The sequence below is a fragment of the Euprymna scolopes genome, chromosome 6, assembly GCF_053919585.1.
Source record: "Euprymna scolopes isolate OS-2025 chromosome 6, ASM5391958v1, whole genome shotgun sequence".
NCBI classification, from domain to species: Eukaryota; Metazoa; Mollusca; class Cephalopoda; order Sepiida; family Sepiolidae; genus Euprymna; species Euprymna scolopes.
Window position 1 is genome coordinate 138,045,090 of NC_136487.1, and position 14,777 is coordinate 138,059,866.

Below are 14,777 nucleotides of genomic sequence, written 5' to 3' on the forward strand. Positions count from 1 at the left end.
TAACATATATATAATATGAAATATATACATAATATATAGTATATATACATAATATATATAAAATATATACATATATATATGATATATATAATATGCATATATATGATATATAATATATATAATATATATATATGATATATATAATATGCATATATATGATATATAATATATATAATATATATATATGATATATATAAATACATATATATGATATATAATATATATAATATATATATGATATATATAAATACATATATATGATATATATAATATACATATGATATATGATATATATATAAAATACACATGTATGATATATATTATATATAATATAATATACATGATATATGTAATATATATAATATGTAATATCTATAATATATATATAATATATATAACATATATACATGTAATATATAATATACATACATGTACTATCTATAATATATATATATATAATATACATAATATATGTATGTAATATATATAATATACATAATATATATATATGTAATATATATAATATACATAATATATATATGTAATATATATAATATACATAATATATATATATGTAATATATATAATATACATAATATATATATATGTAATATATATAATATACATAATATATATATGTAATATATATAATATACATAATATATATATGTAATATATAGAATATATGTAATATATATAATATACATAATATATGTATGTAATATTTATAATATACTATATATATATATTTAATATATATATAATATATACATAATATATATATAATATATACATAATATATATATAATATATACATAATATATATATATATAATATATATACATAATATATGCATAATATATGTATAATATATACATAATATATAATATATATATAATATATACATAATATATATATAATATATACATATATTATATATATATTGTATAAGTACTTAATTTACTTACATAAAATATACGAAAGTATAAATTTATGCGTAAACTTTAAGTATTTACATCAAAAGTGCTCAATACGTACGCAGAGCTAGTTAGTAAGTTATAAAATATATATGGCGATTAAGCTACACTGAATATTCCGAGTTTCAACCACTCTAGGACCCTTCAAGCTTATGAGCGAAGTTTGTGGTTGTTTGTCTATTCACATAAGCATCTTGTATTGAGATATATTTAGCCAATCAGCTTTCTAGTATCCACCGCGCCCTTCCTATGAGCCAATGAGCATGCAATTATCGGACAAAGGCTTATTTGACCTCTGGTTGAACTTTTCCTTTGTGTGTAGTCTATTTAGCTTGGATATCTAGTTTCTTGATCTCTTGTAAATCTAGGTTAGTTTTTTTTTTTAAATGTTAGTTTATATATATGTACATACATATATTCATATATATATATATATGCATATATACATACATACATACATATATGTGTGATCCTTTATTCATGTTTATTTACTTTATTTGTTTATTTTCTATTGTTTTTGTTAGTTTTAAAACTATTTTGTATCGCTATCCTAGAGTAAATTTTATCTTGTGAACACAGTTGTTTGCTATTTCTCTTCTACAGTTTAATAGATATTGGAGTTCTTTAAAGTACAGGATGGCAAATTTTTCATGAAGGCATAATCTACATGGGTCCTCTAGGTCCCTACACGTGGTAGCTTGTCTTATTATTTTCCATTCGACTACCGGCGAATGTCCGCTATCCTTGAGTTTCCAGTATTTATTCGCTAGCGTTGTTTTCATACGGTGTTTTTTTTATTGTTGAATGTACTTTTGTGGTCATAATATCGAGTTTTGAAATCTAAGGAAGTCATACCTACGTAATATTTCTTGTTATTCGAGTTTTCTTTCGCAAATATTGTGGCCTGGTAAACTACGCTTTTGGTTAGACATTTATTTGGAAATGGGCAAAGTGTGTTGTGTCTACAGTTGCATTTATCTTGTTCGTCATTAGTATTTTTATTTCTAGTATTTCAGTGTAGCTTAATCGCCATATATATATATATATATATATATATATATATATATATATATAGTCTTTTTAACCTTTAAAACTACATATCATTCGTTGGAAAACTATTTAGATAATAAGTCATGTAATCATTTGTAATCACTGCATTAACTTGGTCCCTCGACTTCACAATAGTCCTAATGTTAATTTAAGGGATCATCAGTTGTTTACCATTAAACACTGTTTCGGGGATTTAAAAACAAAACAATATATTAAATCATGGCTCCCTAGCAGTGTTGATCAAACACCACCTCACTTAATAACAAGAACAAAAAATGTTCCAGATATTGGATCTAGTTACCTAGTTATGATTGATTTCGCTAACCCATTCATGCTATAGAAAATGTCTTCCTTACCTGATATATATATATATATATATATATATATATATATATATATATATATATACTAGCAGGAAGACCCGACGTTGTCGAATATTGAATAAGGATCCACAAGTGTTCCAATCTCACATACGTTTGTCATCGAAAACGATGAAATCGTCCATTTTTTAATCAAATCGATTGATTGCATGCTCTATTTAGGGACTCCACCAGCAATGTACTGGTTAGAAGCTTCACATGCCTCGCTGGAGTGACTTACTCCGCAGTATATTGTAGTTTACATTGCACTGTAGAGAATCTACTGTTGATTTTATAAAATCATCTGTGAATAATGGCTCCATTTAAAGTTTAAAATGCAAAAGTCAAGTATCATAGTCCAATTTTTGTCTAAACAGAAACGTTCATTTCGAACGCGCGCCACTGTCTTATCAAAGAACCAACTGCTGATTTGTATGAAATTATGTCTACATAATCACTTGAATTAAAGATAAACGTAAGAACGTCAAGTATCACGGCTCAATTGTGCTCTAAAAGGAAACATTCATTTCGAGCGCGCGCCTGTCTTATAAAAGAATCTACAGTTGATTTTATAGGCTGGGCCTTTTTGCTTGTGCGTGTGCGGTGATGTCGGGTTATATAAAAGTATTTGGACCAAATTGGACTTCGTTTTTTAATCGGATTTTTTTTTTTTTCGATTATCGATTTTCGATACTTATCGGGCGCATTGCGACACAAAACCTACGTAAGAACTCTCCCATACACATCAAGTGCCTTCGTGTGTAATTCCACAACAATTGGCCCAGTAGTTTTGGAGTCTATAGGAAACGAACCTCTCTCTCTCTCTCTCTCTCTCTCTCTCTCACTCACACACACACACACACACACACACACACACACACACTTCTTTTTATATAATAGTAGAAATAGAGATATAAGTCTGCTTGAATATGAACGACAGTAGGCGATGGGGGGAAGAAGGGAGAACTAACACAAGAATCTATGAATGGGAGACCTATTTAAACGTATTCTTGTGCTCGGCGTATGCGTGTTCCCGGCCGTGGCGTAGATGTGAGCAATGCCGCTGGGTGGGGACGTCTGGCGAACATACCACCTCTTTATCTCCACTTAAATACAAACAAAATTGAAATGTTTCAACGCTAAAAGATTTATTTCCATTCAACGCTAACCCAAATTTCAACATTCATTTTACGCATAACATTTAATTATTAAAACATTCATTTCGACAGCAACTCGTTGCTCAGACTACGGTATTGGCAAGCTCGGTTCAAATCCTCTCCAATCTATTGCGCTCTCTTGTGTACTAGCATCGCCAAGAGGAGGTATGAATCCCTATTCATTTTATGTAAATATAAATTAGCTGTCTGTTTTTAATAAATCGACTTTTTTTAAAACCCTAAATCTAAACTAGTACTAAATTAACCCTAACCTGTTATTGCCTTTGGTAACAGTTTTTTGTTGACTATCCACCCCCCCCTTTCTTCCTTTGTTGAAAATGTACGATTTAACTAATTTGTCAGTTAACTTTTCGTTTGCTTTTATCGCCTTCTGATTACATGGGCGCTTCTACATCTCGTTTCACAGACTACGGTATTATTGGCAAGCCGAGTTCAAAACCGCTCGAACTATTGCGCTGCTTTGTGTACTAGCATCACCAGAAGAGGCATGAACGCTTTATTCATTTTATCTAAAAGTAAACTAGCAGCCCGTTTTTAATTAATCACTTTTAATGGATCATTTTTTCTTTTTTTTTTTTTTTTACATGGAGTTCACCACTTATCAAGGCCCAATGGCCACTCAGGGATAAGGGTTATTGTGTGTACAGTAATCAAAGGGATAGTGTAGAGCAATAGTATTGGAGAATTGGTAAGGTGTACTTACTTGGGGGGGGGCGGTTCATCAGGAATTTGTTTGTGTTGGACATCCAGGTTGAAGTCGGGAGGGAAACAGGCAAGCGGAACAGAGTTCCATAGGCGTGCAGTTCTAAGAAAGAAGCTTTGTTCATGGTATCTACGTTTTGATTTAGGCACAGATAGGGAGTGGGGAAAATTATTGACGGTGGTTTCAGCTAGTCAGGTGTTTTTTGAGAAAGATTGGCGAGGGGGGGGACCAGAGAATGAAGCTCAGACGAACACCTGCCATGGAAATAACGATAGAACAATGACAGGTTCGCTACGTCTCTTCTGTGGGAAAGAGGTTGCAGGGTAGAGAAAAAGGGCATCCCCCACCAAGCCACGGAGTCTATTTTGTACTCCGTCAAGGCAGGATAGGCTGTTTTTTGCAGCCCCCGCCCAGATGTGGCAGCAGTACTCCATCTTTTGACGTACTTGGCTCTTATATAGATAGAGAATTGCATCATTAGTGAGATATCTTCTGGAGCGGTAGAAGGATCCCAGCGACCTTGGCCACAGACTTGATGTATGTGTTCCATTTAAGATCAGGTGTAAAGGTCAAATCCAGGAGCTTATCAAATCCTGGGGCCTCCCTTAGACGAGAGCCATCCATTTCAATTGATGCCAGATGGAGATCAGAGCGTTTATGATGTACAGATAGGAGCTTGGTCTTAGATGCATTGAAGGTAACCAGCCACCTCTTTCCCGACTGTACCACACGCTCAAGATCAGAGGAGAGAGAATCAGAGAGAACATAATCATTTACGGCCTTTGATGTGTTACCATAGATGGTCGTGTCATCAGCATAGATGTCAACGAAAGATTTTAGTATGTGTTTTGGGAGATCATTGATGTAGATCAGGAAAAGAGTTGGGCTCAGTATGGACCCCTGAGGGACTCCAGCATTAATACTGTGGGCCTCTGATTTCTGCCAATCAACCACTACTCTTATCAGCCTATCAGATAGAAATGATTTAATGATAGAGAAAACATAAACGGTTCTTGCCGTGGTTCAAGTGGACCACTAATAGTATATAGAATTTCCAACGATCTACTGAGATATTTGATTAACCATATGCGAAATAGGAATATGAAAATACTTATTCTATAGAATAACGACTGGGAATTTACGTTCGTTTAATTTGATAAGAAAAAATGAGCGGCTCTTGTCTTTGGGAATCACCTTGCTTTGACAAACTTCTGGGTCTGACCTTCATTCTTGACCTGAAACAAGAGACTTACTTCAGACCCATCGCCGAAATTGCTGGAAAAATCGTTGGATCATTCTACCTCTCTAGAAAGTATCTTACTCCCGACGCAATCCTCTACCCGATAGTGAGACAATCACACATGTGATAGATTTAACTCCCTCTCGGTAGTAGTGTGTTCTTGTCTCTAAGTAGTAAAGTCCGTGCTAAATTATCAATTCAGGACACTTTTGATGATAATCTGCCCTCCCATATTAATGGGTGGAAGTTTTTTTTATCAATTTGTTAGCTGTTAAGTTAGAGTATCCGTTAATTATGAACTTATCTAGGGAAGTGGTAGGCCCTATTCCAGTTTCACTTAGAAAGAATATGTCCGGTTTCGTCTCCTGTAATTGGGTTTCAACCTCTGGAAGGTTGGAACGTAGACCCCTGATGTTGGAGAAGGAGACCTGGTAGTAGGGGTCTACGTTGGAAGATGGGGTTCTAGGTTGTCTCCCAACGAGAGCAGAGCATAACACGAGGTTGATTTATACTGTGGGAGAAAATACAACTGCACAAAGGGGGGGGGGCTGGTGTTCCTATTTACTTTGCTTCCCCCACGGGACTGAGGCAGACACAAGGGTCGTAATATATACTAGCAGACCGCCCGACGTTGCCCAATCATAAAATACGCTTAATATGATAAGTAAATTTATGCAGATTCTGTATTTATTATAGATCCATTTCTCTATTGATTCTGATATTGTACTTAATATGTTGTAATGATTTTAAAAGTTTAAAAAAAAATGACTTGAGTGTCATCAGCTGAAATCAAAGCCAAAGCATGTAGCTCTTCAGCATTATTCGTTACTATTTGAGCCACGTCCATATGCACATAAAACGTCAAAAATAACGTTGTTAAATCAATACACGTATATTTGCATGCGTAGAAATAACCCGTTTAGTCGACTTACGCCTGCCAAGTTCCATTGTTTTTTTTTTATTTTTATTTTTTTTAATTTTGACCACTTAGCGGTTATTTTTACCGGCTAACAACCAAATCGAATTTGTTCAACAAATCCAAATTCCCATTATATCAAGTTTTAATCTGTAGACAAAAATAATTGACAGAGTAGTTGGCAGAAACCGTTCCTCACACAGACACGAGAATTAAAGGAAATTTAACATCTATAAAGCCAAATACAAACATAACGTTATTAAGTGGATCTATAATGATCGATCGACCAGAAATCGCGATGTCATACACAGGACCACCTTTTCATTCCTCAGACACTGCTCAACTTTTAAGCACTTTTTAAAGGAGCTAAATAATTATAAATTATAAATAATTATTTTTTATACCTACAGTGCAGGAAGTGACGATTGCCGTTGGTCCAAAGATTCGAACCCTGCCACGTAGCCATCTTTGATTCCATTAGCAAGGAACGTAAATATATATATATATATATACAATATTTTCCCGATTCTGATACAATTACCAGTTCTATTCTAGATTCCCGATTCTGATTTTTTATAAATCTCAACATATTTATACTATGAAGTTATTTTTTCCCCGATTACTATAAAAACACTTGCTGAATGTGAAGATATTTTCCTAAACGAAAAAAAAAAACAATAATAATAATAAATACACGTATGGGGGACCATCTATCGGTTTTAGTTTCACTAGTAGTTAAAAATCAATAAATATTTATTATTTTATAATTATTATCAGCAACTGAAGATTTTGCTTAAAACACATTCAAATAAAAAAGACAATCAAAAGAATCGTTTTGGCATCGGAAAATAGGCACAAATTTTTCCGATTCCTGATTAATCATCCCAACACTAATGGATGACTATGTGTGTGTGTGTGTGTGGAGAGAGAGAGAGAGAGAGAGAGAGAGAGAGAGAGAGAGAGAGAGAGAGAGAGAGAGATTGTAGTAAGAAATGGATGTAGTAAGAAGGAAAGTATTTTAAAAAAATTTGTTTTTTTTTCGTTTTTTTTTTTTTACATTTTAGTGTTTTTATTCTTGCAACATATCCTTGAGACTTTTCTTTCTGGGGTTAATATTTACCACCCTTCCGCCGTGGTCAGATGTGACATATGGCCTGAAGGTGGAGATTGAAAATTCAGAGCCCAAGAGGCAGAACATTCTGGTCAGCAAAAAAATGGCTGAGCAGCATAATCGGTATTTTCCCGACTGACCCCCTCCCCCAGGTAAATTAGAAATAAAATAACACCTAAAAGAGAGAAGGTAAATTCTGGGAAGTTGGACCTCCTAGAACTGCACAGATTTATATCTGAGCCTGAAAGAAAAAAAAGGGGGGCATCTAAATCAAATAACCAAGACTCGAACTGATTGTTGAGGACGTATCCTCGACTTGGTATGAAAATCTGTTTCTGAAAGATTTCCAAATGGACTATGTTTTCTACTCTCCTCAATTGACTTATTACAATCTTTGGTTTAAAAGTGTAAATTTTTCGTTATAAGATGAACGATCAGGTTAACTCGCCGGTCAAGGTAAAATAGCCAAACATGCTTTTTAAACTTATTTTGCCGGTTTCGGTGTTTCAATCTATAAAACGCGCAGATATTTTGATCAAAATGGTTGACAAGCTGTGAAGCATGTGTATGGATCCGTAAAATTGTCAGCACAATGGGTGCGTGGGCTTTGTAGGTAGGATTTGAACAAGATGGATTATGTAGTATGTATGAGTTGTTTTCAGTGGGTGCACTTCACTTGAAGTGCATTGGTAAAAGAACCTCCCCAAGAGTAAATTTTGGATTTGCAGAAACTTTCATGCCCGAATATTCTGAGACAGATGCGTTTTTTAATATTTTATTTGGAATAAATTGTTTTAATGTTTCGCCATTTGGTGGTGGTGGTAGTAGGAAAAATTCAAAATCGTCTTTAAAGTTATAAATAAACTTGTATTAAATATGTTTTAAATCTGCCTTACAAGCATTAATAATAAAAAAATATTTACTCGAAAATAACCTTGGATCTATTTTTACAAGGACCAGAAAAATAAGCATAAAAAGGTTTGTTTTTACAGAACCGGCAAAATAAGCATCCAAACAATATTTGGCTATTTTACCGGTTCTTTTAATAAAAAACTATTGCGTAGAAGGATTCCCCGAAAATGATCAGTCTTTAATGAGAAAAGGAAGAAAAAAAAATCTTTACGTGATTTTTAAATGTTCAACCAAATGTCAAAAAGCAACTAAAAAATAACCACAAACAGCAAATGAACTTTACTATAAAGAAAGAGTAACACCTTTCCCTTTATAATGAAATTTCAGTCTTCGAGGAGGATAATTTATATCTTAATTTGCTTTCCGCTTTTTTATTTTTTCGGATTTTTTAATTTTTAATTTTTTTTATTTTGCAAATATTACTTTTTTTTTTCTTATTATTTTTTGCGAATTCTTTTATAAGTGCAATATTAATTTGTCAACTAGACAAAAATAGGTGAAAATAAAATATGGAAGCCCTGCTAAACACTTGAGATTTTAAAGTGAGGATCAAGCGTAAGTGAGGCCAGGAAAACGGTACCGCCCTAACCATATGCATTTATAATATATCGTTTTCAAATTTCATAAAAATCGCAGGCATTTGAATTTTCACGGGGGGGGGGGGGGGCTTCTGCTCTCTTTTGCTTTTAAAAAAATTTTTTTGCATCAAATTAAAATAAAATAAATATAGCCCTCATTGCCGAACCTTTTACCGAGTAGATGTGTTCCAAAATTTATAATGATCAGTTAGTTAGTTTATGAGTGAATCTTATATGTAGAAATAAACATCGACATATACCTAATTTTATATAGAAAGATATAACATTTCAGAAAGCATTTCTTTCTTTTTTTTTTTTTTAAAGTAGAGTTTGGTCTTTTTTATGTGCTGCAAAAGTTCTTAAAACATTGAATCGGTTCCCGCTCGCACTGCACATCCAAGTGATGCAATAAATATGATATGATAACTAAAATGTTTAGAAAATACATTCGACTGAAAGGGAGTTTGGAATAAATTAATAACGTACAAAATCCTCTCCTCCAAACTCCACGGCTTAACATTCACAGGCAATATGAACTAGAACTAATACATAGATGACATTGCGAAGGCTACTTCAAAGAAGGTGGGTTCCCTCTATCGTGCTAGAAGATTACTCACACTTGAGAGTATCCTGTACCTCTACAAAGTCACCATTTACCTATGCATGGAGTATTGTTGGATAGGGTAAAAAAAAAAAAGTTTCCAATCTAATGGGTTCCATTATGTCAACTAAGCTCCAACCCCTGTTCCATCGCCGCACGCCGCAGTGTTGCAGTTGCATCCCTGTGCTTGTTTTACAAGTTTAAATGTAATGTAAACCAACATCTTGTTAATCTTTCCTATGCATGGTCCCAAAAAGTAGCCTCTTATGTCCAAGTGGCAATATGCCTTCTTAAGGGGTGAAAGTGAATAAAAAAGTGGTTAACTAGTTGTTGCGTTATACAGCATATGAAGCTTCATTGGTTTATTTTATGCCGATCATATATGTATTGTATACGACACAATTACGTTGACACACCGGTTCCCATTAGATCACCGAAGTTAAGCAACGTTGAGCCTGGTCAGTATTAAAATTGGTGACCATTTAGACCAGGTGCTGTATGTGCTCTCCGCTTATCTCGGCATTGTTTCCAGTTGTCCTAGACTTCTCGCCACTGGACTCAAGCAGTGCCGATTTAAGAGAGGTGTGGTTATAGTTACGCAACCCTTGCCTCGCAATTACACGTGCACCTACGCTTACAGAGGGTATCCTTTGTCTTTCGAGACTGAACGGAGTCATTGAGATTATAGATGCATTTTTATACTATTATTCACCCCAAACCAGACACAGCGCAACTTGGACTTAAAGGACTACTATTTAAGACCATATTTACACTGACACTGTGTAGGGAGTTGAGTAACGAGACGTCTGTTCACGTTACACTTAAACCCTTGCATGTCAATACAGTCAGGGAAGCAGGAGACCGGGAGAGAATTCCAAAGTCTAGCAGTTCGAGGGAAGAAACTATTAAAGTAGACGACTTTCCGGCATCTAGGGATCTCTCCAGTGAAGGGGTGGGATTTTATTGCTTGTCAGGTTAGTCCTGAGTTCGTCAGAACACATTCCATTAAAATACTTAGCACAGTGATATAACACTGCGGCGATGGGGCAGGCGTTGGAGTTGGGTTGATAGTATGGGACTTATGAAGTTAGAGACTATCAAGTTAGAGCAAGAGACTAGTGGCAGATGTACCAGTCCGGGTTTGCATTACTGTACATATAGATTCGAAAAAGTTGTCAAAAAACAAATATATAACAAATAAATGTTATCAAAGGCAAGATAAGTTACTTTTCTACCAAACTGGATATATTTTTCGTGTTTTTATTCAATGTAACATGTTTATTCAGCTCGAAAAACATACAGTGTTTACCGATGTATTGGAAAATTCAAAATGGCGCCCGACTTTCTCTTTAACACGGTAAGTTTGGGAAAAGGTGTTATAAATAATAAACTAGACAAAATACTATTAAAAACCCACCGAATATATGTCAACCTATGTCACGGTAACATATATTGAGTGAGTTTCTAACTGTATTTTGTCTGGTTTTATATTTATAGCACCTTTTCCAACCTTACTGTGTTAAAGAGATAGTCGTGTGGCTCGTGTGCCATTTTGAATTTTCCAATACATCGTTAAACACAGTATGTTTTTCGAGCTGAATAAACATGTTACATTAAATAAAAACACTGAAAACATATCCATTTAGATAAACCCACCAGTCCATATGTGGCAACAATATTCCATGCATGGTCGAATGGTGGCTTTGTAGAGATATAGGATACTGTCAGAAATAATTTTTTAGTACGGTAGAGAGAGTTCACCTTCTTTGCAGCAGCCTTGGCAATGGTCTCAATGTATTTGTTCTAATTCATGTTGTCTGTGAATGTTAAGCAGGGGAGTTAGAATGCAGAGCTTTCATTATTATTTGTTTTGTAGTCGTATATATTTTGTAAAAAACAAATAGTCTTAACAGTAAATTCTATTTAACTATTTTTACTCATATGGGGATCTCACAAGTACAACCACTTCCTACCAGAGTGGACCCAGGAGTAGTAACAAATACGCTTTCTAAAGCTCTTAAATTAGAGCCCTTGTTACCAAATGTAGTTAAATGTGTTCCGAATTTGTAGGAGACGTCTCTAGCTCAGTTGGTATGATGACCACGAGGACACAAGGTTCAGAATTCCATGGACGAACAATGTTTTAAACACGTAGTTAAAGAGTGTGTATATGGAAGGGACTAAATCGTGGCCTTCGTAAATAGATGCCATGGCTAAATTATCTGTACGTACACGAAAGCCCACAGCGCCCCAGCGTGATGCCCGATTAACCGCTCTAAGGTCGGCGAAGAAGGTCTCGTAAATTTGAACCAATATCGGTATTTAATATGGGAGATATTCAATTCCTCAGAAGTCACTCTGGATGGGATGGCAATAAAAGTTACCTCAGTTGAGAAGGAGTTCTCCTCCTCTGACCTCGGACAGAACAGATATTACAATTCTTGGCGGACCTGTACAAGAGTGCCCACCCGTAAAAACACCTTTTTAACAGTTTTTTTTTTTTTTTTTTTTTTTCGACGATTATCATAGATTACAGACTTGGGTATCATATTAGCAGAAAAATTTTGAAAAAAAAAAAATGGCTTTTAAGAAAGGGGTTCAGTGTTCACTTTCTCGTTCTACTTCATTGCTACCTGACGTACTGTCCATTTCTTTGCCGACGTGTCACGTGATTAGAACGTTATAACGAGAAACTGATTTCCTATCTTACAAGTCATTAATTTTTTTTTTTTTTTTTTAAATTTGTGTTACTATGATACTCAAGTCTATGATAATCGTCGGGAGAAGGGGGGTTAAAAACATGCATTTTCAAGGGGTGGGCACTGCAGCCACTGCACTCTTGTTTAGGTCTGCTCAATTCTTCTCTAGCGCAAAAAAAAAAAGCCGTATAAATGTGGTATACGTTACTAATATCGACATAAATTATTTTAAAGGAAATATTGTTTGGAAATTGGTAAATAAAAAAAAAAATAATTTAAAAAATATATTTTTTTGTTTTTTTGGCTTATCTACCCATTTTTGGCGTATTTGCGTTGAAATAATATTAAATAGAAGTTTTTAAGCATTTGAAGTTCCGTAGTTATTGATTGTGAGTAAAGTGATAAAACGCTAAACATTTTGTTTATTGACAAAAGATAGTGTAACGGATCTCGTATTACTTCACTCACAACTAATAATTACGGAACCTAAAATTGCTTATAACTAGGGCTGTGAAGACAGAATATTCTTTTCGTTCGATCAACCGAGAACCACGTCTGTCTACATAAAAAACATATAAGATAATAACGGATATAAACTCAAGAATCAAAACAAAAAAATATGCTGTTGTCACAGCCACAGCCACACATAACTTCTATTGATAAGTTTTTACTTACTTTCTACTTTCACAATCATCTTTAAAAAAAGATGACTTTTATAGGTTTTCGGGTTATTTGGGTGCGTGCCAAAAACTTGTGCGTACAAAAATGGCCACCAGTGATAACAAAGAATTACGTTGCTTAATATCCGGAAAACTATTTGTTTGCAGCAAATTTAAATGCGATATTCGTTTTCAGCATACCCGAAAACCTTCAAAAGTCATAATTTTAAAGGTTATTGTTAAGGTGGGAAGTAAGTAAAACTTTACCCTTCTATTAAATTAAAAAAAAAAAAAAGTTAACGCAAATACGTCACAAATGAGATGGGTTTGGTTTACAATTGACAGATATACAAAAAAAGTGGTCAAAAAGCAGATATATAACAAATAAATATTACGATAAGTTACTGGGTTTGTATTACTGTACACATAGATTCGAAAAGTTGTCAAAAAATAAACAAATATATAACAAATAAATATTATCAAAGGCAAGATAAATTACTCTTCTACCAAACTGGATACGTTTTTTTTTCTTTTTATTCAATGTAACATGTTTATTCAGCTCGAAAAACATGCAGTGTTTACCGATGGGGTTTGTATTACTGTACACACAGATTCGAAAAAGTTGTCAAAAAACAAATATATAAAAAATAAATGTTATCAAAGGCAAGATAAATTACTTTCTACCTAACTGGATATATTTTTCGTGTTTTTATTCAATGTAACATGTTTATTCAGCTCGAAAAGCATACAGTGTTTACCGATGTAGTGGAAAATTCAAAATGGCGCCCGACTCTCTCTTTAACACGGTAAGTTCGGGAAAAGGTATTATAAATAATAAACTAGACAAAATACTGTTAGAAATTCGCTCAATATGTTATCGTGACATAGGCTGACATATATTCGGTGTTTTTTAAATATTATTTTATCTAGTTTATTATTTATAACACCTTTTCCCAAACTTACCGTGTTAAAGAGAAAGTCGGACGCCATTTTGAATTTTCCAATACATCGGTAAACACTGCATGTTTTTCGAGCTGAATAAACATGTTACACTGAATAAAAACACAAAAAATATATCCAGTTTGGTAGAAAAGTAACTTATCTTGCCTTTGATAACATTTATTTGTTATATATTTGTTTTTTGACAACTTTTTCGAATCTGTGTGTACAGTAATACAAACCCAAAATGTCTAGTGTAATATGAGAATAAAAAATGGTCGCAAATTGACTCTTACATCTTTGACGTCTTGATAATGACTTAAAGATAAAACAAAATACTGTCGTGGTGTGTATCTCTGACGCCAGACAACGTATATGAGATTATTTACAAATGGTCGGCGTAATAAATCCATACCACAATATTCTTAGAAACCCACCTAATAAATATTAGCATGGCATTAAAATAATTTATGATGCTAATAGTAAAGTTTACCAACAATTTTAAGGTAATATTTTTCAAATCGCTATATTATTGGCTGTAAATAGCTCCTAAAACTTTCAATCACGAGGATATAATATAAATATATTTCAGCAAGAAATAACTTTCTCTTTGACAGTTTAAATGCTTTCAAGTACCTTTTAAATTTTCATTCAGTTATTAAAAAAAAAAATTAAAATGGCCGAGTTGAAATGCATTTTGGTGGATTAATTCATAAACTTCTTTAGACAGAATTATTTAAATTGGTTTCATTTTACGCTATTGCCTTTTTTATTTCGATAAAAATGAAACTTTATAAAATTACACATATGATCATCTTGGTGAAAAGAGAAGAAAAAAATGATACCCCTAGGATG

The 14,777-nt window shown here is 33.5% G+C and overlaps 1 protein-coding gene across 1 annotated transcript in view; it reads right to left on the minus strand.

Annotated features, from left to right (window-relative positions):
- LOC145277986 (properdin-like) overlaps positions 1-14,777 on the minus strand; it is a 171,394-nt gene that overhangs the window by 156,344 nt on the left and 273 nt on the right. The gene's annotated exons all lie outside the window — the stretch shown is intronic.